The sequence below is a fragment of the Larus michahellis genome, chromosome 5, assembly GCF_964199755.1.
Source record: "Larus michahellis chromosome 5, bLarMic1.1, whole genome shotgun sequence".
NCBI lineage: Eukaryota > Metazoa > Chordata > Aves > Charadriiformes > Laridae > Larus > Larus michahellis.
In genome coordinates this window covers 16,153,134-16,169,444 of record NC_133900.1, presented here as the reverse complement: position 1 = coordinate 16,169,444, position 16,311 = coordinate 16,153,134, and the positions used below count along the sequence as shown (strand labels likewise).

Sequence of the window (16,311 nt, the reverse complement as noted above, 5' to 3'; positions counted from 1 at the left end):
GGGTTATTAAGCATTGGAACAGGCTGCTCAGGGAAGTAGTTGTGGCACCATCCCTGGAGATATTTAAAAGACGGGTAGACGTGGTGCTTAGAGATATGGTTTAGTGGTGGTTTTTGTCAGAGTTAGGTTGATGATTGGACTCGATGATCTTAAAGGTCCCTTCCAACCTAGGCGATTCTATGAAAACACTATCGCATAAAAAAGTAGCTATGAATTATACAGAGCAGTCCATAAACACAGCAACATACAAAAAGAGAAATCTCCTTTCTTAGTAACGCATAATCTATCTTAAACCAATTCCAAGGCTGAAATGAGTTTAGGTACAAAACATTAAAATTTTCTATTAACAACAGCCCACAGCATTTTAACAAGTGAACATTTTTACCAGCTAGAAACTCTGAAATAACTCTCTGTACTATTCTAAATATCCCCCGCTGATAAACTCCATTAGTTTCTTTGTAGGATTAATTTATTATGTATTATTATGTATATCGTATGCATAGGCATTATTAACAGCTTTGTAAACCCGTGCTAATGACTTTGTCGCTTTTCCATTGGCGCCAAACGCCAATGAAATACCCGATGACCTGTGGATTTTTTGTGTCTAAGGTATCTTTACCTTGTCTGTGACTCCAGTCCTCAGAGATGTTGGTGGTGCAGCCAATATCTCAGCCTGTATGATAAGCCTGGTGTTTGTGTGGGCAGGGAGGTGGATAACACCTCTCTTCCCCACTCGGAAACATTCATGTGCAGCAACTATCTCAAAAGTCCACAGCTCGTAGCTCTTTACAACTCAGCAACTGCAGGGAACAGAAAATTAAGGTAGGAAATAGCGATCATAAAATATTGTACTTTTTTTTTTTTTCCCCTACAGAAGCACAGATAGCTTCCGCAGAAAGATCAAAGTCTGTGTCATTGCATATATCAGTTTTGTGGCGTGGGATGGAGCCTCGAGCATTCAATCTCCAAAGTTTTATAAGTAATTTAGGAGAAATAACTATTTTATATCTCAGAACTCAGTTTTTCCAGCAGCTTATCTATGCACAGAAGTGAGGTTTCTGTAGCCATGAAAACCAGTTGTGGAAAATCAAGGAAGTTAGTCAGACAACTTTGGATTGAAGAGTACTGAAGGTATTTTGGCACAACCACTTCTGAAAAGAGAAGATTGATTCAATTTTACATAAAATAACCATTAAAATAGTTACGGTCCTAACATATTTCAAAACACACGTGTATATATGTAAAGAGAGATTTTGGAAAAAACTCAGAAGTCAATTTGTTGAAATCAGAGAGAAGCAGCCATGAACATTTTCCATTCTCTGTACAGCTTCAGGACTTATTTTGTTTGTGGTTTGCTCTGAAAAGATGAAGCTTAATTGCTCTCAAGGCAAGAAAAGACACAGAGCTTTTCAGAGACTGGAAAGTCACGTGTGTCTCGACCAGACATTGATTTATTTATTTTTCCTTCCCTAAACAAGCAAGGAAAAAAAAAGGGGGGGAGGGAAGCAAACTCTTGAGACAGAAGGAAATTGCTCTAGAAGATGAAGACAGGCTCCCACAAACGTGTACACAGATGAATTTTGGGTAACTGAAGGTCCTGTTGTTGCATGCATGTTTCAGCAAATCAGTCACAGGCTTTCTTGCCTATCCACATTTTTAGTGTTTTCCTCTCATTCCGATTGTTTTTGTAAAAACTGACAACATAGTCAAAATGTCTTTTGGAGCCAACCCTGCAAGTTTCAACAGTTTCACTGCCTGTAACACTAAATGCACTATTGGTTGAACATGGCTTTGCCACTTGTTTTAGATCCTGACCCTCTGATTGTGACTGCAAAAGTATCCCACACCCTTGGTTCAACTCTGCGAGAGCATTAAGTGTCCCCAAAAATAAAAAGGGAATTTCTTGCATCTTCAGACATCAAAGACAAACCAAGGCAAGAACAGCACTGAAGGGATCTATGAATTACCATCTCCCTTGTTAGTGATCGCCTGTAATAGGTGATCATCAACAAGCTAAATTCTGTCTCTTGCTTGGCTCAGAAGATGCAGAAATGCGCCTTCCTAATACAGAAGGACCTCAAGAACGCCCTTCTGTGCAGGCCCTTATCAGGATAACTAGAGGGTAACACAGTCAGTCCATGACATCTAACATAGACAAAGAAGAGGAGGACCAGTCAAGGGTGGAGAATGTGCAAAATAGTTACACATCCATTTCCTCCAGCTTTACTGTAAAAAAAAAAAAAAACAAAAACAAAAAAAAACCAACCCAAACCAGCAAACCCAAACCCAGCTGATTTGTAGAGAAGCATTTGTCCTCAGATAGTCTTGATAATAGAGCACCACTACTAGTTTCAAAAAGCAGGAAAAAAAACGCAACAAACCAGAGCTAAAGAAAAGTTGTTGTGACCTGGTGAGGGTTTCGTGGGCTGGCTGCCAGCTCCAAGTCAGTCTCTCAACATTTCCCGTGTGCTCTTTAGCAGCTGATATCAAAGTAACTGGATAAGGAGAAAAATAAGTATGTGTGGGGGGAACAAATAAAAAATCAGTGGGATTGAGGTTCAAAAAACAAGACTCCAGTGTAATGAATAACCTGTGTAATCATTACAAAATGACTCCATTTTCAGACACATTTATTTAAGAATAATTTTGCTTTCATCAAGCATAAATCCGGAAGTGGATTATACTGATCTGGATTAAGGGACTTCTTTTCCTCCCCTCCCCCAGAATAAGATTATGCTCTGAGGAATCATCCAGATACAAATATCGCAGTATAAATCCACAACCTACCTTAGTTTTCATATGTAGACCTGTGCTTTGCGGAAGGACAAAATCAGAAGTGATTGCTGTTATAAATGTTTTCATATTATACTTTAGTGGCTGCATCTTAGTTAATGAACATGACGATGGGAATAATTTGGAGGCTTGGGGATTTTCCATCGGTTGCCAACTATTGCTTAGTTCAGCAGACTCAGACCAGGGTGTAACCAGAGTGACACCACAGGGAAGGGGCAACAGTGGCTTTCACCTGGTGCAGAGCAGCACATCAACAGATTTATACTGACGTATTTCAGATGCATCTGCAGACTATCGGGATCTATATTTAATGATTTGGTATTTTGTTTCCACGCATCCCAACTTGGCCGTCAGCATAAAGGGAGAGTGGCCTGGGTAGCCAGGGGTGCCCACATGTTTGTTTCTAGATGTTCACCCACGTGTCCAGCTGGAAGGTGGTCTGGGCCAGACTAGCAAGGCCCACGATGGAGGAGACTTTCTTTCCCCCTGCCTCGGTCCTCTTTATTGTCTGTGCCCCTGAAATATTTATTTGATAAGGCTGCGCCGCCTGCTTAACCAATCGCATCTTTCAAACTTATTTATGAGGGATGACAGATGGGGTTACAGTGCAGGGGAAGACTGATACATGATGAGAGCATATTACTGTGCCAAGATAGCATAAAATAATTATTCTTTGATTATTGAGAAGGAAGAGGCCTCTCCCACCATAGCTAAACACACCCCGTTATCTGCTGCGTCTCCACTGTCATCAGTGCACGAGGAAGGACTGCCAAATCAGGGAAACATTATTGCTAATTTGCATTGATTCAGCTTATAAAAATGCATCTACTAAAGCTCAGAGGTCATCAAGAATACTTATTTACAAGTCCCTTGGCAGAAATATTTTCTTTTTCATAGCATACCTTTCAGCGGCAGGCAGCACCAGTGAAAGTTTTAAACACTTCATCCCTTTGAGCGTTTAAACCTCTTTCTAATAACTATGTTAGTTCAGATACCACCCAGGCCACTTCCACAGGCTTTCCTGTATGGCTCAATCCAGATCCCCAGCCTTGCCCTTGCTCCAGTGGATCTGGATTTCAGAGTGCATCCAGCAATCCACCCACCCCCACCTCTGCATCCTCTTAGTGAAGCAGATGCTGCTGTCCTACCTCTCTTTAATCTCCAATAGCAGCTGGGCCTGGATAGGAGCTGGAAAAGGGCGATCACCCCACTTATAATGAAAATATACCTTTCTATGGCACCGCAAACAAGGGGTACTGATTTAAAATCCCAGAACAGGGTCAAGCAAGCTCTCCCTCACTGGGGCACACAAAGCCTTCTGCAGTGCAGCGGGAGGCAGGTGCTTTTGGAGAGGAGTCAGGCTGCCTCTGCAAGGAATGGAAGCCTTTACCTGGCAAAGGAGGGACCCAGGAGAGCGAGTTGCCCATCCTCGCTATTTCACATGCCAAGCAGCTGAGCATCAGCCTTGGGGGCAGCGCTGGTTCATCCACGAGGCGCAGCAAGCTGAAAGAAGGTAGCTCCTCCACTTGTCAGTGACCTTAAATTTAAAAGGAGTGAGGCACTGAGCTCAGGAGGAGCAAGAAGATCCTGTGATGGGGGCACAGGATGTCCCTGCAGAGCCATCAGCTCAAGGGATAGACTGGCACTTGCAGCCTGGCCATTGTGGCCTTGCTGGGACACCCCTGCAGCACCATGGGATGGCAAATGTCACCTCCTCCCTGATGAGTGCATCCCAGCCCTCCCACCCACTGGCTTGGACAGGCAATGCTGCGGGTCCATCTTTAAAGGGTGATGCCAGGGGTGTCAGCAGCTCTCCCACCAGCATCTGCTTGGGTGGATGCAGAGGCACATCCACACCACGGAGGCACCAGGGCCTCTCACAGAGTGACCCCACTCCAGCATTGTTTCTTTTATGTGGTTTCACCCTCACGGGCCTGCCAGAGATGTGATGGGGTGGGGGGAGGTGATGACTTCTGAGATGGAAAAGCTATCTGCAGCATGTGCCGGCAGAAAGCATCCTGCTGCGCTGCATCAAGCGTGATGAGGTCTGGCAGGGAGTCGCATCTCCTTCCTCTTCTGAAGGAAAGTGCCTCAGAAATATCAGGCTAAAAGCTCTCCCCCCTCCCTTCCTTGCCATTAACAGCAATTTTGTTTAGCTGTTCACCCTAGGTGGACATCTTTTCATGTAACTTAACATACTCGCTGCCTGAAAATAAGCTGTAGAAAAGCTGTTTTACTTGCTAGGATGACTTCAGGACCGTATGCAGGGGCAGTGTGCCCATTCATACTTTTGTTATTATGGTCCTGACTCCCAGTATAACATGCCTGGGCACTGTACTGGTGATGAGCTCACAGAGGGATGTGATGGGACTGCCAAAGCTGCAGTGAAATACTGCTCCCTCCCCGGCACACAAAGCAGACCAGTCACTGGACAAGGTGTCAGTGTCAACACCCTTGTCCTTGCCATTTCCAGCAGTTTGGTTATGTCTGAGCATCCCTCATCTTCTCCCTTTGACCACGTGAGCAGCAGCCTTTGGTTGAGCCCCTGCATAAGAACTCAGCAAGCGGGAGCAAAGACAATTCCAGAATTAACACAGAAACAGGTAACTTGGCCAGCAAAGCATTCACTATCTGGCAATAGCTGCCAGGCACCAGTGCCCGATCTGCTCACTGTTGATTCATTCCCTTGTCTTCTCCAGATGAGGCATTTCAGCTCCTTTCCTCGGGGTCTCTGTCTACTACGTTTGGACTGAGAGCCATTCAGTGGCTCAAGGGACACGTGGCCATCACAAGGTGCTGCTGCAGCATTGCAGCCCCTGCACCGGCACCACATTAGCTTTCAGAGTGATTAGTTTCATCTTATTTATTTTCCAAGGCTACTCGAGGAACTGTTGCCAGATGCTCTTTCAGGCTTGCCCTCAGCCCTTGCAGCACATGGATGTTTCTGGTGTTGGGGTCTTCTCTCCTGCCTCCATCAGCAGCTCTGGCCAAGCTCCCATGTCTAACCACAGCTCAGAGACTGGCCACTCACCCACAGACACCACAATGACACCGCACACCAGTGCTGGAGGAGGACTTTAACTGGATTGGTCTTTGTAAAGCAGAGCTGCCCCCTTGGGCAAGCCCAGCTCCTCCTGACAAGGGGGCTTCCCACCCGCCTGGGCAGCCCCCAGGGCTGGGAGACAGGCACCGTATCTGCTCTTCCACCATGTCCCAGAGCCTGGCCTCTGGCTGTCCACAGACCATCTGACCCAGAGCCTGACCTCTGGTTGTCCACAGACCATCTCAGACCTTCTCCTACTCCCATGGGAGACCACGGCCACAGTACCGCATTGCCTCCAAGGACCAAAGATTTGCTTCATCTTCAGTCCTGTCCAGTTTTTAATTTCTTCCTCATTCTTCTTGCTAGAAGGGACACGCCACCCTCCCAGCTGGACAGTCCCTCTAGCCCTTTGCTACCTAATCACTGTGTTCATCATATATCTTCCTGGTGAGGAAAGCTGTTTCTGCATTACCTCTAACATTTCTTTTTTCTTTAAATATAAAATCCCTACCATAATTTCCTTTTTTATTTTTTAAAGCTCAGCTACATAGTTAAGTTCGGGAGCGTACCTGGAATCATGAAACTTCATTGTTAATCAGCCGGTGACTTTGGCTGGGCTGACATTTTCCTGGCTATTTTTAGAGCATGACTCAGACACTGCGCTACGGAGCCTGCAAAATCCCTGTGGGCTGATACCGAAGCCTCATTCAAAGCTGTGCTGAAGCATCACACGAGAGGGGAAGGGAGAGTCAAAGCGGGCAAAGGCTTTTGTTCACCCACCTTTGGGGGGTCTCTTTAGAAAGGCAAGTAAACATGGCAAACAAGGTGTTATGGCAACATAACGGGATATTAGGAACTGGAAGGGAAATCCTCTTACCTGGCTCTCACAGGAACATTTCCATCACAAATTATTGAGCTGGTGGAAACAAAACTGGAACATTATGAGTCCCTGCTCCTAGATGTGCAGCTGAAAACCCAGAAGAGAAAAATCTGAGGGTTGGTTTTGTGGTTTTCCCCCCCCACCCCCCGCCTCTCCCCACAGGCAGTCCTACAGGTAACTGAAGCCCCGTCCTCTCTGCCTGTATGAAAGTCCATTGCTCAAGTCTCCCTAGGAGTTGTTGTCATGAAGAGAAGACCCACAGACCCAGTTAGTGACTCTGGTAGGGTCCAAGGATACAGGAGCTATTGGGGTTGGGTGGGAGGAAAGGCTTTTCTGAACTGCCTTGTTCTCATGCGTAACTTTGTTATGCATCGCTTGGGAGCGGGCTGATGGAGTTATCCTTGGAGGGTAGATTTTGCACCTTTTTAAATCCCTGTGTGATCCCTGAGACCTGGCTGTTGAAGCAGCGCATCACCGGAGGAGAAGCTAGTCCTGCGAGCTGGGTTTCTCTTAAGGATGATGACACCTGAGCCTCCATTGATCACCTTTAATGCAAGGCAAAAGTAGTCAAAACTTTCCAAGAATCAAATCCCTGGTTCCTGCAGTCCCTGGGTTTTATTTCTAATTTTTTTTCCCCTTTTTCTGCTAGCAGAAAGTGTATTTGGTCTGAAGCGCAATGGAAACTCTGGCTGCCTGCCGGAAAGAAATCACCTAAGCAGTTATCTATTGCTTAGCATGAATGCCCTCAAGAACGTATCTGACCTGAGTGCAAGCAGGCAGCGAGCTATCTTTGTACCCAGTCTAGACACGGGTAGCCAGGAAGCTCCATGGGGGCGGTGGGGCCAGGAGCCCACCCCCAGCTCCTGAAGAGCCTGACCCTCTCTGTAGTCTGAAATAGGAAGAAATAAAAGCTATTGTAGCGGCATCCACAATACTAAGGTGCTATAATGCAGGCAGAAACAGTGCTTAGGGAAAGGTCGAGCTGTCTCCTTCCTATTGCCCGTCCCCCAGCTCTCATGCTTTCTCAGCCTGCTTGTATCCATCATCTGGTTTGCTGGGCTAGTGATTGCAGCCATGTATTAACTAGGGCTTGAAATTAAGAAAAATGCTTTCAAATGCAGCTCTGTAACACACTGCAATTAAAATTAATCATTTACTTAGTGTCACAGTGCTCCTGATTACCCCCTGATTGCAAATGGGTGTCACCTGTACACATCCAGGTAGCTGCTAAGCCATTGCAGCCATCCTGCTGCTTTGCGGGGTAGAGGCACCGGCAGGAGAGGGGCTGTTAAAAACATTGTCCCTCCTGCTGCCTTCCCAGCCTGCACGGCCACACGAGGCACCTTCCCTGCTCCCTTAGAATCAGAATTGTCTAGGTTGGAAGGGACCTTTCAGATTGAGTCCAACCATCAACGTGACACTGCCAAAACCCATCACTAAACCATGTCTCTAGTGCCTGCTCCCCCGCTTTCTTCGAGAAGCCAGTCTGTTGTTTTTCCCGCCCCAGCAAAAGCAAGGGTTGCCTTAATTTCTTACTTCATTTCTTGGGCATCTTCCAATCTTATTGCATGCGTGAGATCCCTACCAGTGCTGGGCTGGGAGGGAGGGAGCTGACTGAGCCTGCAGCCAGCCCCGACTGGTGGAGCCTGCCTCTAAAGTCAGTGGCGCTACATCGATTTCTATCCGCCAAGGGCCTGGCACTCAGCCTGCCCGAGGAGATGTTACGAGCAACTCTATATCGAGACATAAAACATTCATAGCACGTGTAACTAGGCACTGCAGAAATAACGCACGGATGGCAGAAAGCATTTCACCTGGGCCCCACCAGCCAACAAGTGAGCAGCAGAAAGCTTTACGCCTAAGGAGCTTGTGTTTTTTTTTTGTTTCCACCCTGTAAATATTTTAATTCTAGTTAGTACAACTACAAATGTTACTTGTGGCACCATCGTCTTAAGCGGCAGCAAATCCCACAGATCAATAGGATGTTGCATTATGGTATTTCCTTTCATTGCTTTTAGGTTTCGTGTCTTTCATGCCTTTTATCTCAGGCCAGGAGTAAATAACTACATGATTGTTTTCTGCAATGGTATTTTACACATCCCTTAAGCTTCCTGCACAGGCCGAGTAACACAGATTTTGATACCCGTCTTTCATGGGGGTAGAAAGTGCTTTGCATCCTACAAAATTTATGACACTCTGGGTGCTTCTTATGGCAGATATCAGTTTTCCGAGGGCTGACTAAAAGTGCCCAAAGCAGACGCAGGACTGAACAACAGCTAAGATGAACCCCGGTGTTATTTCCAGCATCCCCAAGCAGCTGGGTCGGAAGGCAGCCATAGTAGCTCCCAAAAACAGGCTGCAAGAGGCACAAACCTCCGTATCCAGCGAGCTACTTCCCTTGCTAACGTGCACTGACAATGGGGGTTTTATCTTGTATCCCCGTAGGGGAAACTTCCCCACCATCACGTTGCCCAGGAACCCAGGCTTGTGATGCTCTGAGGGTGCAGGCAAACAGATGGTAAGTGAAGGTGGGTGATAACCATCACTGTGAGATGGCTATCTCAGCTGGGCCTGAATTTCTGTAGGTACAAACTGTAGAGAGATTCCCCATAGCCGAAGAGCAAAGCTTTTCGTGTTTGCATGTGTGTAAATAATAATAAAAATCACAAACCAAAAAAACCACCCACCGCATTTCAAGCTCATTCAAATACATCCCAAACAGAGAACCACCTTGTGATCAGCAAGAACCAGGCCAGGGTTGCGTGAGCACAGCCGACACGGAAAGCTGTTGCTGCAGAAAATAGCTCCTCCCGTGTGACCAGAATAAGAACAGTTGAAAACTTGCGCTAAAAGGATAGAAAGAAAAGAAAAACGCGCTGCAAAAATACATCAAAGTGACCACTGCTGCCTTTTATCGGCAATTTGCTGCCAACTCCTGGCCCAGGATCCCTCAGAGGGACACCGCAGAGCGGACTCCTGCCCTCCCCCTTCACGTACCGCCCAAAACGCTTTCTAGGGATTGCTCCCTGCAAAGGAAAAGGGAGTGGGAAAGGCACTGGGAGGCCTGTACAGCACCTGACATGCCCTGTTGGAGTGTTTTGGATGATGCTTGTGTTTATCTGGTTTCCCAGACATGGGCATCAGCAGGAGGCCTGACTCAAGGGGAACGTTTTTCCCTTGGGCTGGGACATGGGGAGGAAGATGAATCCTTCCACATGGGGCTTCAAGTATCCCCAAGGGTGGGTGAGCAACTTATTCAGGGCTCAACCCTGACCACCAGCTGGGGCATATTCCCTGCTGAAGCTGTCGCGCACACATCGGTACTGCTGGGGTGTAAAGAAACAAGGAGGCTGTGTCATCCGGCATGCCCAGGACCTGCACGGAGGAGGTGGCTGTCCCCTTCCAGCCTCAGCGGCTGCACGCCCAGCACAGATGCTGAAGCAGCACCAGCAGCAGAGACCGAGGGAGGCCACCTTCACATGCTGTGTCCTGGAGGACCAGCACCTGCTGCGCCCATCAGCGCTGCCACAAAGGGAGAGGGGTGTCCCTGAACCACAGCAGCCGTGTCCCGGGTGATGCTGCTGGGCTCTTTGGTAAGAGCTGTCTGTCACAGCCTCCTTGCTCCATGGTGCGTGGAAAGAGGGGTTTGCCTTCCCCCAGCGCCACAGGGGCTCACTGACACCCAGGGGCTTCCCTCCCTGCCCTGGCAGGGCTGAGGCCACCGGTTGAGCCTCCTGGATTTCATGGCCATTGCTCCCCAGTGCTGAGCTCTCCCTCCACGCTGACTCCAGCCTCTGGGATGGGCTGGGGCTGTGTGGTGGTGCAGACCTTACCCTGGGGCCGCACTGCAATGTCAACACCAGCCAACATTGCTTTAGTTACAAGAGCAGCAAGCCCAAATTTGCTCTTGTTTCAGTTGCAAGTGCAGCGAGCTGGGACAATCTGGCACTTTCCGACCTTGCCTACCGGGGCAGTGAGTCAAGACAATCTGGTACCTTCTTGTCCTGCTGGAAGTACCATGTGCTGGGACGACCAGGCACTCCCTCACCGCCCCTGGAACTCCTGCTGCCAGGGAAGCGCTCCCAAGACCCTTCCTGCCCAGAGCACAAGTCCACTCAGAAAGTTGCCAAGAATATCCAACAAGAATTGTGGCCACAATGGAAAAGTACTGACCAAAGTCAATCATCTTGCAACACTATAAATATCAATCCTATAGTGAGGCCCTTTGGAGCTTTCCGAGATCGCAGCAGGCTGCTATCCCATATTTCACAAAGTGATTCAGACCACCCACCAATAGAAGCTGACGAAGGAATAAGAGGTAGGAGTTTCAGACTGTCCGCTGTCAGAAGATGAACCGAAGAGAATGAGTATCGTTCAATTTCAACCATTGGGTACCAAAATATACTATAATCTGCAGAAAAGGAAACATCTTAATCATATATGAACCTCTATATCTCTTTGTGTGTGTGTGTGATCTGATTTAGGAAACTCTGTCGTAAGTCTCACGTGAGCCTCACCATTTTAAAGTCTTTAACCAAGTTACTGTGTTGATTATAGCAAATTTTGTTAAATCACTCCCATAATTGGCTGATGATTAAGTATTGTTAAAAATCATACAACCTAATCCTGTCTTAATAAATCTTAAACTGCTGCTACCTTAAAGTTGTGCAGGATCTTAAAATAACATTCGCGCCAGCCCCGGGCCCAGCAGTGCAGCTCTGCTGGGGCACAGGGCAGAAGTCAGGCAGCTTCCTGGGATGCGGCAACTTCTCAACCTGGAGAAGAGAAGGCTCAGGGGACAGCTTATAGCCCCTTCCAGTACTTCAAGGGGGCTACAAGAAAGCTGGAGAGGGACTTTTTACAAGGGCATGTAGGCGACAGGACAACAGGTAATGTCTTCAAACTAGAAGAGAGTAGATTTATATTAGATATCGGGAAGAAATTCTTTACTCTGTGGGTGATGAGACACTAGAACAGGCTGCCCAGAGAAGTTGTGGATGCCCCATCCCTGGAAGTGCTCAAGGCCAGGCTGGATGGGGCTTTGAGCAGCCTGGTCTAGTGGGAGGTGTCCCTGCCCAGGGCAGGGGGTTGGAACTAGATGATCTTTAAGGTCCCTTCCAACCCGAACCATTCTATGATTCTATGAACTTGCAAGTGTGGGTGCTGTAAAGCTACTGCCATTTGGTTACATTTTCTAAGCTCCTTTCCTAATTTTCTTTTCATAACTGTCCCGTGAATGCACACACCCAGAAACACTCTGGAGTCCCTTGCGTACATGAAGCCAAACACCTGCCTGAGTTGAGCATGTGGCTCTGCTGCTGCTCTGGGCTCAACCCACCATCACCTGGGCAGAAGCACCCGCCCCTAATCCAAACCACCCCCCTGACGGACAATTCTGCAACCTCTTCGCCCTACCCAGTCAGTTCACGTGCAGCAGCATCACCTCTCTGCCATTGGCACATCCTGCCCCCTTCTTTCCTCCTTATTTCTTCTGCTTTGCAAGCTGGACTATGTCAGGAAAGGCACTGCATAGATCAGATATTTCTGAATATCCCACTCCACTGTAGTTATTTTTAAGAGGCCTCTCTTTAAGGCATAACTCATTTGCAGCTGTTTCCATGCGATAATTTGTTGCCACAGGATAAGCTCAAAGTCAGGTCAACCTGAATTACAGCATTTACATTACATTAATACTTACATTAATCTGAGTTACTAAATTACAGCACTAATGGAGAAAAAGCATGCTCAGGAGCATTTCCCCTCCTTCCCTCAAGACTTCTGCAGAATCATAGAATGTGTTGGGTTGGAAGGCACCCTTAAAGGTCATCTAGTCCAACCCCCCTGCAGTAAGCAGGGACACCTTTAACTAGATCAGATTGCTCAGAGCCTCACCAAGCCTTGAATGTCTCCAGGGATGGGAAGTGAGCAGTAAAGGAAATACAAGCATAACCTGAGGAACCGGGGGCTGGATTGCAACCTCACTGAGAGTCAGGAATAAAGCCATCAACACCTGTGGGGCTGTAACTGCAAACTGGGTCTGACCCAGAGGCTCCAGGCTGAAAAATCATGAAAAGGAAGGGAAGTTTAGGTTCCCTTAGGTTCTACTGTTGGGTCTTACATGTGTGGGAGACAAAGGCGCCAGCAGGTCTGCAAGCAGCTCGTAGGTCTGTCTCCTGCTGCCCTCTCCTCCATCAAACTCAAAGTCCTGTCCCATGGGTCTCCCACCAAGATACTGCCCCAGCCTGAGACACTGGTCGTCTCCTTCAGCCACCAGCATCCCTCCAGCAGGAAAGTCCCAAACGGCACCTCCCACACAGCCCTGCTGAGCTTGTGCTCTCACAGCTCACACCAGTGGTCCAAGATCATCCATTCCCAGCTCCAATGGTTTCCATTTAAAAAAAAAAAAAAAAAAAAAATCGCAAACACTTCTTCCTTAATACAGACACAACATGCACAACACTGAATCCTCCCTCCAACCAGCTGAACCCCTGAGATCTTTATAAAAAAAATGAACTATTGTAACATGTTGCTTTCAAAAGTGGCTTTTTCTTTTTTTTTTTTTTTAAAAAAAAAAGGAGGGTCAGCAGTGTCACCTCCTTCTGAAGGGGAGAAAGTGGAAGCAGGGGTGCTGTTTGAGCTTTAAACGCTTTAATACAAGCTCTCAATCAGGTCCTTGGAATAACTGCAGTTTCTGCAGCCCCTGAGCTGTGTCAGAGGGCCACAGCCCTTTGAAAGGGGGTAAACCAAATTCGTGAGAAGGGAGCAACAAGGATGACCACATTTACAGTAAAGTACTTAAAGCAAAAGAAAAGCATTTGACTCCCTGGCCTGTCAGCAAGCATTCCATAAACAAAAAGGCAGGAGTAATGTCTGTTTCCATCCAAATTAGAAAATAAACAAGATAGATAATATTTCCTAACACCAGTAAGAGTAACTGTATTTAGGAATACTTCTGGAATTACAATCAAGGGCAAGCCAAAGCAAGCTAACACTCTTCTGCTAGAAAGTCAAAAAATCATATTTATACCCCACATGCAGTTTGTATTTAATGTGTCACTCATGTGGTGTCAGACTTCATGTCTCAGAGATGGTCGAATGCGTTTCTGAAATGCTCCGTTTAACATCTCAGACGCTGGAGGAGCGAGATTCAGCAGTGTGGGTTCGCTCCTTCACTGGCAAAGTTCCATCTCGAGGGAGATGATCTCACCGCTGCGCAAGATTGGCATCTTCAACGCAGGAGAGAGAAACTCTCGCAGTCAGAGCGAAGCTGCTTCGCCACTGATGGAGCCTGGCTGCCAATAAAACACGTGTACGGTGCTCAAACAATAACCCCTCCCCCCCCAGGACATTAGCTGCTTCTGTGCCCTTTATCTGAGGATGCGCTCAGCCGGTTCACACAACGCTCCAGCAGTGATTTGCCCGAATTAAGCCCACACTACGCAAGGATTGTCAGAGGTCCTACAGACCCCAAAATTGAGATGGGTTTGATGTCCTCAGGGCCTTTTAACACCGATCTGCCTGGGAAAAGCGACGTTGTGGTTCTCACCCCTGCCCACACAGCCCTCCCGCATCGCCCACCTCTAGTGGGAGCATCGCTCCCGAGGGCATTTAAGGCACCAGCGCTGCTGAGCGGACACTTCTGATACGGACTTCATCCACCGGACCACCTCCAGAGGTGGATGTCTCCCTCTTGGGTAGTGGGAGGGTTGGGGGAATTCATCAGGCTTCACAGAAACGTGAGTGAAACCCACCTGCCCCCTTGCCCCCTACAGCCCTGCTCCGCAGGGGGGGCCGGGGAGGCACAGCTCAGCCTCATGGCCAGCCCAGGGGAGTCCTGCAGCTGAGCAAGACCCCAGCTCAGAGAAACGCTCCCTTCTCACCCTGACAAGGAGCCAGCCACCAGGGACCCCCCCACCCCAAGTTATTTTGGGGGAAAAAAGGTTTCCCTTTGAATAAGGGGCGCACAACAAACCCAGGCAGAGCAAGGGGTCCTTCGTAGCAATACACCAAGCACACTCACTCACGGAGCACTTTAGACCACAACCTGGGCAAACCACTCCAGCAAGGGAAAACCAGCTTCAAGGAAAAAAAACCAACATATTTTCCTACCAGTCAAAGCACAGGCGAGTCCTTTCTTCACACCCTGAAGAACAGCTCCCCCAGCGCTGCTCTGAGCCCTTTTCTTCCCCTCAAAAGAACACAAAAAAAAGCTTCTAAGGCACAGCAAGTGAAAGGAAACAAAACAAGCAGCACTTCCCCCAGCTCAGGGGGTTTGCTTTATACCACCAGCCCCCCCCTCCAGGTCTTGCAATTGCCTTCCCTGCTTCCCCCCTCCCGCACACCTGGTTTAGCGGGAATGACCTGGGCTGGGCATTGCAAATGAGTAACCACACGCAGCCAGGGAGCTTTGGCAGCTGCGGGTATTTAGGGCTTCTCTGAGCAAAAGCAAATAGAGAAGTTTTTTTCCCTTGGCACTAACGACCTTTTCAGAGCAGTTTCACAGCTGAAAGTCAGTCAGAGTCAAGTCTCCATAATAAACCCCCCTTCTCTATTGTCCTTTAGTACTATTATTTTAAAAACGCCACCCTAACCAAAACAGCACCGTAAGTATCACACCTTTGTGCGATTCTCTTCAGCCACTCTTAGCTATTTTCTGACTCTCACTCCCAGCCAGGCTGAAAGCAAAACTCATCTCCTGCCTTCCCAAAGCTCCTCCGGAGCCACCGGCGTGTGAACAACCCCCAGCTGCTCCCGGGCAGCGCTGCTGGGAGGAGAAAGCATCTCCCCAACATCTCTCTGCAGGTGAATACACACCAGGGTGGTGGGGGGGTGAAGTAATTCACACCCTGAGGCTGTACCGCCAGCCTGTGTTGTACCTTGCAGGCACGAAACAGCCTGGGTAGGTGAGGACAACAGCCCGAGCTGATGAACGGTACTGAAGCCGACCTGGATTTCGTCTGAATTGTGTCCAGTTAAAGGTGTCTGTGTACAAATGGGGGTTTCTCCTGGTTGGGCTGGAATAGGACGTGAGATCTGGCACCCTACAACGGGCATCATGCTTCAGCTTGTGTTTTTTTTTCCCCACCCAAAGCCCTGCAAGTTCAAGTGCATGGTGACTCTGTCACGGTGACCCCAAGCCGGGTGACTCTGGCAATTCGTGCCTACGTCTCTTCCTCCACAGACCAATCCGTAGCCAAAGCCATGACAAAATAACCCTTTTAAACGGCGTGGCCGTGTGCACAAACAGCAGCTTGCTTTAAAAAACACTCCTTTAGCTAAAGCGTGGCTGAAACGTGTCCCCTCCTTCACCCGGGGGTTGGGCTGTGGTGGGGGCCGCAGCGCTGGCCTCCAGCCCCACTCCTGCTGCTGAAGTCACCCTCACCAAATGCCCTCGCCGGGTTTCACTTCGTTTTCCCCTCTCCATGAACCGGGGCAGCAGCCCTGCTCCCCTTTGCCGAATCTGCTGGCCACCAGGCCAGACGGATGCGCCAGCGGCCACAAACCCAGTTGCCCTCACACCTTTCCTGGGCTTTCCCGCAAACGCCCCCCGGGGGACCTCTCCAAGTGGCTGTCAAGGGCTAATTGCAGCCTTTTA

The 16,311-nt window shown here is 48.4% G+C and overlaps 1 long non-coding RNA gene across 2 annotated transcripts; it reads right to left on the bottom strand.

Moving 5' to 3' along the window:
• Nucleotides 1-625: 625 nt before the first annotated feature.
• On the bottom strand, nt 626-14,954 carry LOC141743877 (uncharacterized). 2 transcript variants are annotated; one of them, XR_012587234.1, is made up of 5 exons: nt 14,826-14,954; nt 9,447-9,562; nt 6,714-6,803; nt 4,184-4,330; nt 626-800 (listed from the first exon to the last, which is right to left on the bottom strand). It is a non-coding gene; the product is annotated as an uncharacterized LOC141743877 (long non-coding RNA). The 2 variants fall into 2 exon arrangements; XR_012587235.1 differs by lacking the exon at nt 626-800 and adding an exon at nt 1,765-2,495.
• Nucleotides 14,955-16,311: the final 1,357 nt, after the last annotated feature.